The 13,668-nt window shown below is 42.0% G+C and overlaps 1 protein-coding gene across 1 annotated transcript in view; it reads left to right on the top strand.

The window, feature by feature from the left end:
• Window positions 1–13,668, top strand: part of luzp2 (leucine zipper protein 2) — a 197,387-nt gene that overhangs the window by 27,541 nt on the left and 156,178 nt on the right. The window lies entirely within an intron of this gene.

The following is a 13,668-nucleotide window of genomic DNA, read 5'->3' as shown; positions in this document are numbered from 1 at the left end:
TAGAAGTGTTTCATTAGGAAACATGGAGCTGCCTCTGATTTGATTGCACCATTTTTAATAGCTTTTTTAAATGGAGAAATATAAGTATATGTGATGTGTTAATCTATAATGCATTAAAATAATTTGTCATGAGATCATTAAACAGTAAACAGCAATGTAAAGACATATATCTTTTCATTTTCAAAAGGAGAATTTCCATTGAGAGAGGGTAATCTCTGTTTCTGTCTAAATATTCATCATGTTGTCATATGTGGAAGCTAATAAGGCACTGCAGATACGTTCCATAAGCCATTCACCATACAAAATGCTTGTGTAATAGGTCCTCCAATTATCAGCATAGAGCCTTTCAGAACCTGTTTGTCTGTCTACCATGCGGTTTGTTGCTTTGATAGTGAAGATTAGAATTGCTCCGTTTTATTGCAGCAGTAGGAATTACACAGTGCGAGTGAATTAAAGTTGCATTAATGTGGCTGGGATTGTTGTCGGAGTAATTCCAACGGAACAATAAATGCAGCTTCCATTTTCACTTTCCTCAGAACTGTTAATTTCTTTTGGCTGCACATGTCAGACACTTTGGGCGTCAGTCCAGTGTGTATGTGGCAAAAAGAACACACAGGCGGGATGAAAGTGTCTGTCTGTAGCTCCTTTGTGACATCCCACTCCCGTCTCTCACTAATTACACGCCTGTACCAATGGACAGCATGTACTGTAGGTTCCTCTAATGGGATGGTGTTATTTTTTTATATTTTTTTATATATATGTACTCTGCTGGCCTCTGCATTTAAACACAGCTCAGCTGTGAGCCATGGTGACAGGACTCTGAACCTCAGGAGTATAAAGTGAAATGATCTATTTAATGCAGAAAAAAGGTGACATGAATATGATTTTTATCAGGAATATGAATGAGGATAAGGCACACTGAATTCATGGAAAACAAGCACATGCAAATGTGGTAAGGATTTATTTTTTTCAAACCAGAGTAACATGCATGATTTATGACTCAGAGTGTAGTAAGGACAGGGGTACTATCTGTGTAATCTGGCCTCCGTTTCACATCTTTTCACTGTATTTTGACCTTGAACTGAAATTCTAAAAACAATACAGATTGGAAAAATACCTGTTCAACCTCAATCCTCCTGTGTGCAGCTTTAAGTCTACATGTTTAAAATACTCTCTGTCTCGAGAATTTCAGCTCTTGATCTGCTCTCACTCCACACCAGTTTTTTTTTTTTTTTTATTTCTTCCATACTGTGCAGGAGAAGAATATGAGCGGTCAAGCCTTTTCTCTCTGGCTTTTTATGACTGCTTGCATTTTCTCTGTGGACCTTTCACCCTGTCATCGTCTTCTCTCAAAAAGCATGTCTGGGCTCACCATTAGTGTCTCGTTGCCCTGAGCCGCTGCGTCTCCTCTCTCTTGGCGCTGTGCGGTTTGATACAGGGCAAAAACCCAGGCAGAGAAAGGTGTGCGCTACTAATGGGTCACTGAATGTCTGCAAGCAGCATGCAGACAAATAAGCTACAGTACATGCACCGGTGCATACGTGCCCTGCAGCTGCTTTCAGGGTTTTTAGTTAAACACCTTTGTTGTGCTATTAAGATGTTTACATTGCAAAGGTAATTGGGCCATTGAAGAAAAATGATTGTGTATTTTCTATTTACAGATGGAAACAAGAATTCCATTCAATTCAGACTCTCTTCTTTCTGGGAGTAAAGAAGCCCCATTTCCAGAGCAGGAAATATTTGGGCCAACATTGAATTTGCTCCAATGGAGTTTAAAAACAAAATGCAGTTCACTCCGCAGCCTCTAGGGGCAGGCTGCAAAAATAAGTCCATCCCCATAGATTCCCATGTTATAAGGGTTGACTTTACAGCAGAAATCAACATGTTTGTAGCCTTGTATAAAAATTGTTTTGGTTCCATTTTTGGTGACAACTCCACGGGGGTGAATGTTTGTGTAACTCGCTCGTTTCAATTATTTTAAAATTACACATAATTATGGGTGCGGATGGCTCTTGAACGTGCCGACTCACAGCGTGAGCTTCCTGCTTCCGTCATTCCTGCCTCAGCTCCACTCCTGCTCCACCTCTGGTGGGCGCCTGTATTGGGAGTTTAAGGCTGGTTCTGATGCTGCCAACATAGTGACAGTCAGAGCCTCCCACAGGGACTCAAAATGGCTCTACTGGTGACGTCACAGACACTCCATATTTATGCACTGTCTATGCTCTAGCCAAAGCCTGTTTCACAGCATCATTTGGTAACAAATTCTTTCAGTAGCTGAGCTCATATGTAGCATATTATCCTGTCTACTCTTTATTTCAGAAGAGTGGTTTATAATAATCAGCTGATTATTAACTAAACTATAATTTATCCATGTTTACGTTTGATGCACCTCTGAGGAGGCCAAATAACACCCTCAAACACATCATAATGAATAACTGACTGTAAAGTAACTATGTTGTATTCAGAAGCCTGTGTCCCAGCTGGGTAGTTTAACTTGCAGCTGTTGTCTTGAATCATGAATGCCGCCTGAGATCTGAGATGATCTCCTTTTGAAATATTACATAATTTTTTATTTTTTTCAGTGCACCTGCAGTTTGGATAAAAAGCAAAGTGCAGCTTATTGATCCACCTTTGAAGCAGCATTGCTCTGATCATGTTTTGTTTAAACCTTCAATGTGAGCATTACATTTCAGAAATGTGAGGTTATTGTTTACTTAATATCTGAAGTTAAACTATACATTATACTGCTTTATTTATCGTTATCCATTTATGACCAAATTATCCTCACTCCACCATTTCTACCTTCTAGTCTTCTTGATTACTGTGTGTGCTCATTAGCAGGTCTCTTACATATCCGGCAACAGTTTATAGAAGAAGGAAAAAGAAAGCTGGGAAGTAAATATGTGCTGGGTTTAAAAGATGAAAATTGCTTCCACTGCTATGTTTGTGTTCAAGTGACAAATTAAAAGCAAACAAAACAAAGTCAAAAAGCAAACAAACACGAAACCCTTGCAGGCTGCAAGTGTAGTGTTTGTGGGAGATAACGGTGGGCAAGTCTTTCATAACACAGACTTGTAGGAGACCGAGCCACACCTGCAGGATGCGATAGATCGTCTGTGCTTCCAGGGAGTTTAGATAGAAGCCAAATCTCTTTCATGTTCAGATAGTGTGGACAGATCTTAACCTGCAACAGCTTTACAGCTTAACAGCAATGATTTTATACAATTGTATAATGGCAGTCAGAGTAACTAAATGCAGAGTGAGCACAGACACTTCAAAGCTGTGTCACAGTAAATGTTGCTAATCAGCATGAGCAATGAAACACGAAATCCTCCAGAGTTAAAGAAGGAAGTGCATGCTCTGATGATCCACCATGCCAGCATCAAATGCTTAGAAAAGGACAAAATGGTTCAGTGCCTGGGAATTACCCTTGTTAAGATGCAGAAAAACACCTGCATGAGGTCGGCAAACTCTCAATCTTTCTTCTTTCTCTGACAGAAGTATGTCAGGCTCTTGGTCTTTTGCCTCTGGAACGCTGCGTAGCAGATCCCCCCCACATCCGGACGTATTTTGGGTGGAGATGGTGTCAAACGAAGTCGGGGGATAATTATAGTGATCATCATGGAAGACAAGCCATGCTTGTAGTTTCTTTTTAAAGGAAAAAAAGTGAAAGTGTTTGGCAGTATTTAAGTACCTGTGTCAGTGTGTATGTCTCCATAACAGAAAATAGTTCCTCAGACTGCAGCTCCCTCATAGCCTGCTTCAAAACACCTCGGGCCATGGAGTGAGAGTTCCATGGGGATCTAAATTAACCTAGACCAACTCAGAGCTCCTCATACAGCCCTTATCCATCATACTTAGGGATCAGAAGGCAAACAATTGTGAAGTTCACCTGTATTTGGAGACTTTTATTTACTTAAAGTAACCTTGTGCACTGCTTTACAAACATTTCTGTGGGGAAGAGGTTCTATAAGCAGCAGTTGATGACTAACCAGTGCAGAAACAATGTCAGCCAGCCCAGTCTCATCCCATAATGTGAAATAGTCGCACAGTTTCAAATGTATTGTTTCATGCATGAAATGAGTCGTCCACTATGATTCACCACAACCTTTGCCTTAGCTAAACCTAACCTTACCCTCGTGTTTATTGCTTAAACCCTAATCAGATAGTGTGTGTGATGACCAAGCGGCAACCTTTGGGGCTCAAAGTGGAAGCCCATGCGGAAGTGTCAAAACTTGTAATTCACGCCGCAACAGCTGGGGGCTGGCTCCAAAAGCGAGTAATTTCCCATAGACTCCCATGTTAAAATGGCCGACTTCACAGCAGAAAAAAACATGTTTACAGCCTGGTACAAAAAACCACTCTGGTCTCAGATGATAGGTTCTCTTCTAGTGTCAATTGTAGGGGGGGTGAATTTTTTTACAAGTCACTCATTTCAATGGTATTCTGACTTAAAATTATGCATAATTATGGGCGTTGCCGCTTGAGTGACAGACAGTTGACGTATCACAGCGTGAGTTTCCTGCTTCCACGATCGCTCGCCCCCCTAAACCCCGCTCGTGCTCCCCCTTTTTGTCCATATTTGGAGTTTTGGCGGACGTGACGCTGCCAACATGGTGGCGGTCATCAACGTCCTGGAACCTCCCACTTCAGAAACAAACGGGTGACGCCACGGAAGCTCTGTCCATAGTTTTTACTGTCAATGGTGATGACATGAAGCACACCTGGAACTCCTCCTCCACCACCCCTTCTTTATACCATGGCATGGGGACAAAATGGCTGAGCGCACATGCAAAAATGTGATTTCATAAAGAAAAATGGCCCATTTGGAAACAATACATCAAATTACGTGATAATTTCATGTAGTAAAATTTACATATGATATCAAAATATTTCAAACCTAACCATAAAAATTCCTCATAAAAATAAGAAGAAATCATCTCTAGTCCCATGGTACTTTTTCAATAAATACTGAAGCTTTAGTATCTCCGCTGAGGGATTTTCAGTTTGACAGGTGTCAGGCCTGTGTAGATGAATGGCCTGAAAGATAGTGAGGGACAGGCAGTGATCATACCAGCCTGTTCTCCAGCCAAACATCGCCAGCAACTGTGCTTAAAGGAACAGAAAACGATGGCGTCTTGCAGGCTCTCTTTCTGGCTCCGTACAGTTACTGCACTCGTTCAAATGCAAAAACTCATCCGGCCATCATAGTGGTGGAGGCTGGCCAAGGATGCTATAGGCTTTCATAGGTAATACATATTTAATCACCAATCCTATAAAACTACAGGTGTCATCATTTGAAAAGCTGCACACGTTTAAAACAGACATCTTCTACTCGAAGCACAATATTTAAGCATTAATTACTGTTAAGTCTTTCAAAGTCTCTCCTCACCTTGATGCATGTGTGCTTCTGAATATTACTGGTTCATCTTAGATGTATCTCCCTTAGAGTTAAGATGACAGACAGTGTTCACACTTCCACAGACCTGGCGCTATGTTCAAAGGCTCCCTAAAGGAGCTGGTCAGTAAGGATCTTCGTCCCCTGCACTGCTGGCATGGAAATAATCAGCTTCAAGATCAGAAGGCCCCTCTCATCTCCTGTTTGGTCAGTGGACGGGACTAACCTAATCATCTTTGATCCTCCGTAGTGCACCTTTTTTTATTTTCTCTGTGACACACTCATCATATCACAGCCTGATAAGCAGCAGCTCACCATTTACATTAAAATTAGTCTACCAGCACCTTCATTTTCAATATTATCATGTCAAGTCAATTTTATGTGAAGCTGCTTGCGGCATAACAGAAATCTCTAGGACCCTTAAAATGTGGTTTCACAGGAGACATTTTGACATGTCACAGTGTGAACAGATAATGATTAGGACTGAATTTCAATTATTTGCAGTCAGAAGTTGCCGTTTGTTGATGGTTGGAGCCAAAACAAAAGAGAAATCCAAAGCGTTTAGAGTCTACACCTACATGTCACGCCCCGGAGAAGACTCCTGCTGTAACACGTGGGAGTCAGCCATGCTTGAATATATTTTTTACTTCATGCAAACCTTACAGCCATGATTTTTTGGAACATCTGTTATCATACCAACTACTCACTGATGAAGGCATGAAATGTTTGAGTAGTTGCAGCTTAGACTTGATAAAAAAATAAGTGCAATATTGTTAGCTTTGAGTTAAAGCTGCTGTTAAGCAGCCAAGTACCTTGAGACTTGCAAACAAAGCTCAAGAGCTTTGAGTGCTGTAATGTTCCTATAAGCAATGTGAGCCAATACAAAGTGGCCCAAGTTTGACCTGTAGTAGACACTCACTCATTCAGCATGCATTTGAATGATGCACTTTTCTTCTGGATTCTTTGCCTCCTTGTATGGGAAATGCTCGAGTAATTACTTTCATTCTTGAGCCCGTTTGCCCTTTTTTCAATTGCTGCACCTCTATTGGTTCCTATATGTGTGACTGCTCCCATTACTCTGCTGTTTCACCCTGGTCAGGTAGCGTGTAGGAAGCCTGTGAGCTGGGAGCAGCTGCCCACAAATCTGTATAGAGGGGGTCAGTAGTGAGAGCCTAAAGCAGACAGGCTGTCGAGTGTTTTATTTCTTCAGATAAGCGACATGCAGTCGTTCACATGGTTTTATTCTCTCTTGGCTTCCCAACAGGATGTTGTAACAGCTTCTATCAAGGAATGAACCCTGTAGTATACTTGACCTGTGATGCATTATTACCATGCAGATCTGTTTCTTGGTTCACTGACAGTGTGACAGTAATACTACAAAAGAGCTTCTTTCTTCATTAACTCCCATTCATCCTGAAAGTCAAGTAGGATAAGCTGGAAATTACACAAACCTTTATCCCCCACTCACCATCAGGGAATAGACGATGTTTTGGGCTGGAATAGAAAAGCTAAAGGCAATTCTACCTCAGACAAGCCTCTTACAGCGCTTCAGAGGAGGCACAATGAGAGATTTTAGGAGATTTTCTTACCAAATCACTTAGGTAATAACCAGTGGCTACAGTACAAATACAAAGTTACAGTGCCACTGCGATTTTGTTTTTTTGTTTTTTTCGACTCAAGCTTTTCATCTGAGGAGTTTTGTTTTTCAAAGTGCTTCCCATAGGTTTCTTTGAAGGAATGCTTCAAGCCTTGGTGTTGATGGAAAACTATGGCTTCCACAGGCCTCTTTGTTTGCATCCCCAGGCTTTTACAGTTTGGAGAATAGAGAGATACAGATCAATATGTCATTGTGCCATTTCTTTCTGGAGTATAAATAATAACTCTGCTTTCAGCTACAATCAAACAAAAGAATGGAATAAACAGATGAATGGAACGATAAAGGGCTGCGCACGATGTTCCACTGTGATCAGTCCCAATTTTATATAATCGTCGGGCCATGCTAAGCTATAGCTTGAAGCAGCCCAGGAGCATAAACACACGGCAACCTCGGTCCTCCTTACTACTACCCTCTGACTGTCTCATATTTTGCATAAAGCTGTTATTATTAAATTTAAATGAGGGAGGCTGCTGCAGAGCAGCAGGACTGTGACCTTCTGAATACATTTGTAGAACGCAAATTTGAGTATCCTGTGACAGATCTGCCTCCGTCTGTCACCTCTCCTTCCAGCAGACACTGTATAAACACATAGTCTGGCAGTCTTCACCACAATCGCTTTCACCATTTCCTTTTCATGGAGGCTGCCCATTATAAAGCAGCATCTTTATTCAAGATGGATCTTATTTCAGAAAATGCTTTAATTGTAACACCCTCCATGTTTTTTTTTCTGGCTGCATTTCTCCTTTCTGGGCCATCACAAATAAAGTGTTATATGCAAGGAGTGTCCTGATTTGGCTGTAAATAAAAATGGACTATAATTAGAACCTTATATCAAAACTGAACTGCTGGTGTCCGTACAGACAGAGGCTTCACATGAAGGTGACATTATTGCTCCTGTATCAGGCTGTTACACATTGCAGTGGACTCTGGATCAGAGGGAGCCACTCTCTCACAACATGAGGCCACATGTGGCTTTCATTTCAACCTAATGGTTTGTGTCTCCTTTGAATTTTCCCCCACTAATATTGTTGGTTGTCACTTCTGCTAACATGTAATTTGTCAGTTTCATTTGAGCCGGGGGAAAATAATAATAATAAAAAAAACTTAAACTCTACTACGGAAACATTATATGGGCTTTGATGATACCCATTTGATCGTAAATTGGCTATTTTTCAGCATTCTGTAGACTGTTACATCACAGAATAATAAACACATGGACAGAATGGAACAAAGCACTGTGGAAAAGAATGTGATTGTGTCAAGCTGTTTGTTTTGTTGGGGCTGAAATATGGGCATTTTAGATTTCTGTTTACTATTGTGCCATGCTGGAGAATGGTATAATAAATGAGGTCTCTCTTTCAACCTTTTATTCTACTGAGAATATGCAGAGAAGTGTGTTTGTGGTTGAATAAGACTCATTTTAATAATAATATCTGCTAGTAACTTTATCCTAAACAAAGATTTGCTTTTTTTATTTTACTTTTTTTTTTTAAGCATTGGTCAGTCCCATTCTTTCCTCAACCGAAGTGCTTCTCACGTCTAAAACCTCATCAAAGACAAAACCCCGGTCTCTGGAGTCAAAATGTTGCATTTTTTGTGTCCGCCCACCATCTCCTCTCTGATCACCTCCCTGCGAGTCTGGCGTGGTAGATAAATGCAGTGCTCCACTCACTCAATAAAACATTGCCTCTGAAGATAATCCGGCCAGCTATTACTTTTGCCAGTACAAAGACAATTTGAAAATGACTGGTGTAATTTCTGAGAGGGCGGCGACATTCTTTGTCAGAGTGAAGTGAGTCTGTATACTACACTCTGTCTTATTAGTATTTCTCATTTCAAGTGTACTGTGTCTGTAATAGGTGCACAGGCTGACTTCATGTGGAAGTCTTGGATGCTGCAGAATCCGAACCAAAAACAGATCAGAGATTTCCGCTTCAACACCAGGGGATAGTTTTATATGTGCTAGCCTGAACAATACAGAGGGCATGGAGGCTACTGTGTGTACCTTGCTTACAGGTACAGTCTGCCCTCATTTCCAGTGGCTCTGTGTGCCATTAGACCGCCATCAGTCATATATAAATAGCAATATAATTTTACATTCCCATTCTGATATGTATCTCTCATATTAATGCCTTAAATGTTTATCAATATTCAATACCGATGCCTTCAGTTGAAACATTAAAGCTGCTGTCATCGATATTTTTACATTTGTATGTAGAAGGGTTGTTCATGGTGATTATACCACCGAGCTCTTCCTGACTGCCGATGTTGTTCGGTTTCACAGCCATCAAGTTCACTGTGGTGTTGAGTCTTTCATCAGTGTGGTTTAAAGCTGCAGCAGGCAGCTGTTTTTCAGCTCTGATAAACCAACTGCACCCTCCTTGCTCAGCTAGGAGTGGCCCATATGGCAAAAAAAAGAAGAAAAACAAATTAAATCTCACTCCGTTTCAGTCTTAATTTCAATGTAATTTTTTCCCCCTCAAGACAAAAATATGATTGGAAACAACTGTTCTTTCTTTACACTAAGTGCATTTCTCCAGAGGGGTAAATGTACACAGCCATCAAAAGGGAAAGCAGCGGTTTAAATGGCAGCAAATGGGAGCAGTGCTACCTCTGCAAAATACCTCCGGCTGGGAGGTCCAAGCTAGGGATTGATTGTTTTCTAACTTGGTGGACCGCGTGGTTTACTACTTAAAATCCATCAGAGAGGTCTGTCGTATGTGGTCTTGTTGGCAGGGCTTCACAGAGCTAAAACTACAGTATCTCAGTAAAATGAACCCCTGTCTCAGTGTTGAAGTCTATGGCACCATCTCCCTGCTGACCCCCTAATGCAGACGACTATAACCATCCTGCGTCCAGATGATGTCAGGCTGTGCCCCCCTCACATGTGTCCGTATGGCCATCTGACAGGAGCATGTGTCATTTTAAGAATAGGTCATTATTGACTAAATGTGGCATTAATTATAGCATACTGTTGGTGCCTCCTCCACCTACTGTCTTCTTTATTTACAGTATATAACTATGGACAGAACTTCCACAAAGTCTGTAGGTTTCTGATGCTCTGGCGGCTGCCGTGTTCACATTGTCACAGTCCCACTGAACTCCAAAAACAGGCAAAGATATGGAACACTAGTGGGCTTCATGTCTCAGCTCTTGAGGGGTCACTTGGCCTCATCATATAGAAAGTTAGCTACCTAATGTTAATAAATTCCTCCCATTCAGCTACGTTTTTCATGCTGAGTTCAGTTTTTCACAACTATTTCCATTTCACCGAAGTAACAACATTGCTCATCTTTGGCCTTATTTCAATGTAATCTGCTCATCTGCTCCTGCTGCCATTAATCAAATGTGTTTGACTGGTGGAGTTAACAGGTGCAGGTGCCTCTGAACAAACAGCAACAGCTGATGTTACTGTCATGACTCCAGAGCATCCTTTCATGCTGCCAGCATTAGTGGCTAAACAAGAATTTCAAAGTGAATCACGCTAATTCTACGTATTAACTTGACCCTTAAACCAGCAGCAGCATATGAGGGAGAGACAAATGTGGTTGAACATAAAGCAGACGTTGCCAGCTAATTAGCGAAATATTCAGGAGTTAAAGACCGAAACAAAGCTGAAATGATGACACATATGCCACATATTTCTGAAAAAATGATTGCAGATTGAATAAAATGCATGGTGATACATAAATATTTAACACAAATCAGCATCTTATATAATCAAATTAATATTCATTGTATGGAAAATACAATGTGCTGGAAAGGCCACATACACACACGCTCACTAAAATGCTAAGAACTGTACAATTCAAAGCGACACCGATAACATGTAACGTATATTGCGGACAAACGCTTTGCCCGGTAACAGCAGCAGCTTCATTTACTCACTTCCTCACCAGCTATAGTCAGAAATTGAAGCCTTGCTCACTTTTACCCCCTCACTAAAATTTGTGTTGACTACTTTGGAGCTGCAGACGTGCACACACGCTGGCACGCATAAACACCTAACCCCCACCAGCCAAAAGAAGAGATTCAAATCAACCAGCATAACCTGATTACAGGGACCCAATTAAAAGCTTTTTGTCTAGCTCATAAAACCTTGACACCAAAAACAGACCCTTCACTCAGAGACGGTCGGGGGTCTGTGGCTTGCAGAGGTTGTTACTGCACTGTCACAAACAGAGAGGCTCCTCATAAGCTGCCTGCCTGCCTGCTGGAGCGTCGAAGCCCTGATTATGAAGATGCTAATAGAAATTAAAGTATGAGATATTGTTCATTTGTATTGCATAAATAATCACACAAAGTCCCCTCATCTCCTCCCACCAGACACACACACACCCCATCCCCCACACCCGCCCTCTCCATCAACACTACCTCCATCCATCTAATGTAACCTGTGGCAAATCAAACACCTGCATAGGACCCCTCTTTGCCACTGGAAATGACCAACAGCATGAGAAATGCTGCTGAGAATGTGTGAGCGTCAGCACAGATGAGTTTATTGGCATTTGAAAGGAACATGAATGTGTAATGAGGAGAATGGGAAGCAACAACAAGCCACACAAAACACTTGGGGAGAAACACAGAACAGACACTCTGAGCTTCACACCTTCAGCTGTGATAGAAAAGGCAGGACTTTATAGTGTCTCTGCGAGGATGCATGCAAACACACACACAACTGTGTGTTTCTCACACACACATACACACACACACGCACGGCACAGATAATATCTAAGCTTCATACTGTATATTCAGATGATACATGGACACATGATCTGTGTGTGTTCCATCAGAACAAACCCAGATTGCAGAGCACCACAGCAAAATGAAACCCATCTGGATGACAAAGCACAAATAAGACGTGGAGCTGTCCTCTGTGTGAATAATTCTCCTCCTTTACATCTCTGATACAGTTTTATTCCTGACATTAATTTGCTCCCCGGCGATCCCCTGGCCCCACCACTGCACCATAATAAATCTGATCCAATGACTCAGTGTTCAAAGCCCACCATAGAGACAGAGTACTTACCAGGACTGTCATGCAGAGAATTCTAATTCAGGCTGCTCCATGTTGCCAAGGAAATTCAAAATGCCTCCGAAAGCATGGAGACAGGGATGCAGGACTCAAAGCAGGCTGGATTCAAATGGGAAAGAGGGGGATATATGCAGAGACGAGAATCCCTTGTCTGAGGGGCATTTGAGAAATGCCTTCGTCCTCTCCAGATGCGCTAAATCCGGCAGCACTGATAGGCTGACATGTAAACACACAGGCGGCTCTGCTGGCTCACACACGCTCACATACATGCTGCACCTAGCAGAGACAGAGAGGAAGAGGGAGGGGCAGCTGATGAGAGAGGTGGAAGGAGGAGCTGCAGTGCACTGGGAAAATGAGAGGCACAGAGCACAGGCAGCAAGGGGAGTTAAAAAGAAATGGAGAGAAATGTTCTCTGATTGCACTGGCAGCGTCGTCGTTTGATTTTTGTTTACTGTACTTATTTATGGAAGGATTGGAATTATCTGGTTAGCAGGAATATAGGCTAATGTGTGAGAGGGGAAAACAATCTGGAGTTGTGGGGACAGGAAAGGAGGTTAGAGATGGAGAAGAAGTGAAGTGAGCCTGAATTATGAAGGGGAGGAGCACAAGCTACAGGGATACAGAGCAATTCAACTGCAATTTCTGCAGTATGCAAAACTTCGCTGATAATGACGGGCAACTTAAGACGGCAGAGGAAAGGGATGGATAAGTACTTTTCAAAGATTTCTCACCTGAGTCGAGGATTAGCGTCACCCACAGTGCAAAGTGAAGTAATCATCAGACAAACTCACCTTTGGTGTGAGTGAAAAGTGAGATGGGGGGTTGGGGGGGCGGGTGAGAAGCAGTGGCTTAACCATGCTAATGAGTATATGGGGCTGGCACATGCATGCATGCTGGCAGTGCCAGGGAGGCTCCACAGTCAGGGAGTGTTTACGGAAGATTAGAGGGCTGAGGATTTACTGGAGTGGTGGTGGACATGAAGGGCGCCTGGCCACTGAATGGATCCAGTGTCAAATGCTGCACGTGTTAGAACCGGACCTCCACAGTATATGTTGTGTTTATGTATTTGATTGTTAATATCAAAGACTTGCAGTTTCATTCTAAGTAATTGCATCATTTTGTTGTGGGGGGGGGAAGCGTGCTGTTTACCTTCCACAAGAAAGTACACCCTACACTAAATCTGTTAGACAAACAGCAGTACACAGCGCTGAAGACGGCCGACGGCGGCATCTCTGCTGTACAATAAAACATACAGAGCGGAGAGAATTATTCAGACAGCTGGAAAAGGTGACACACTCCTGGACCAATACAACATAAAATAAATTTATGGCTCATTTTGCCAACTAGAAGCTAATCTAAAAGAAATGAGTTATGCCCTGTATAAAACCAGATGGAAGGCAGTGCTGAGGAAATTTGGTTGAGTCTAAGAACCATCCAACATCAGGTTCATCAGATTTTTTTTCTTTTTTTTTGGAGTTGTGAATGGTGCCGTGCCACTATGGCCTCTTAAATAAAGATTGGACAGCTGATTCATGGTGTCTGCATTTGCATTCGGTGGTGCCATGAATCCACATCTCT

The sequence above is a fragment of the Parambassis ranga genome, chromosome 3, assembly GCF_900634625.1.
Source record: "Parambassis ranga chromosome 3, fParRan2.1, whole genome shotgun sequence".
NCBI classification, from domain to species: domain Eukaryota; kingdom Metazoa; phylum Chordata; class Actinopteri; family Ambassidae; genus Parambassis; species Parambassis ranga.
Note: the sequence above shows the minus strand (reverse complement) of the source record. Positions and strands in the feature narration are given on the sequence as shown.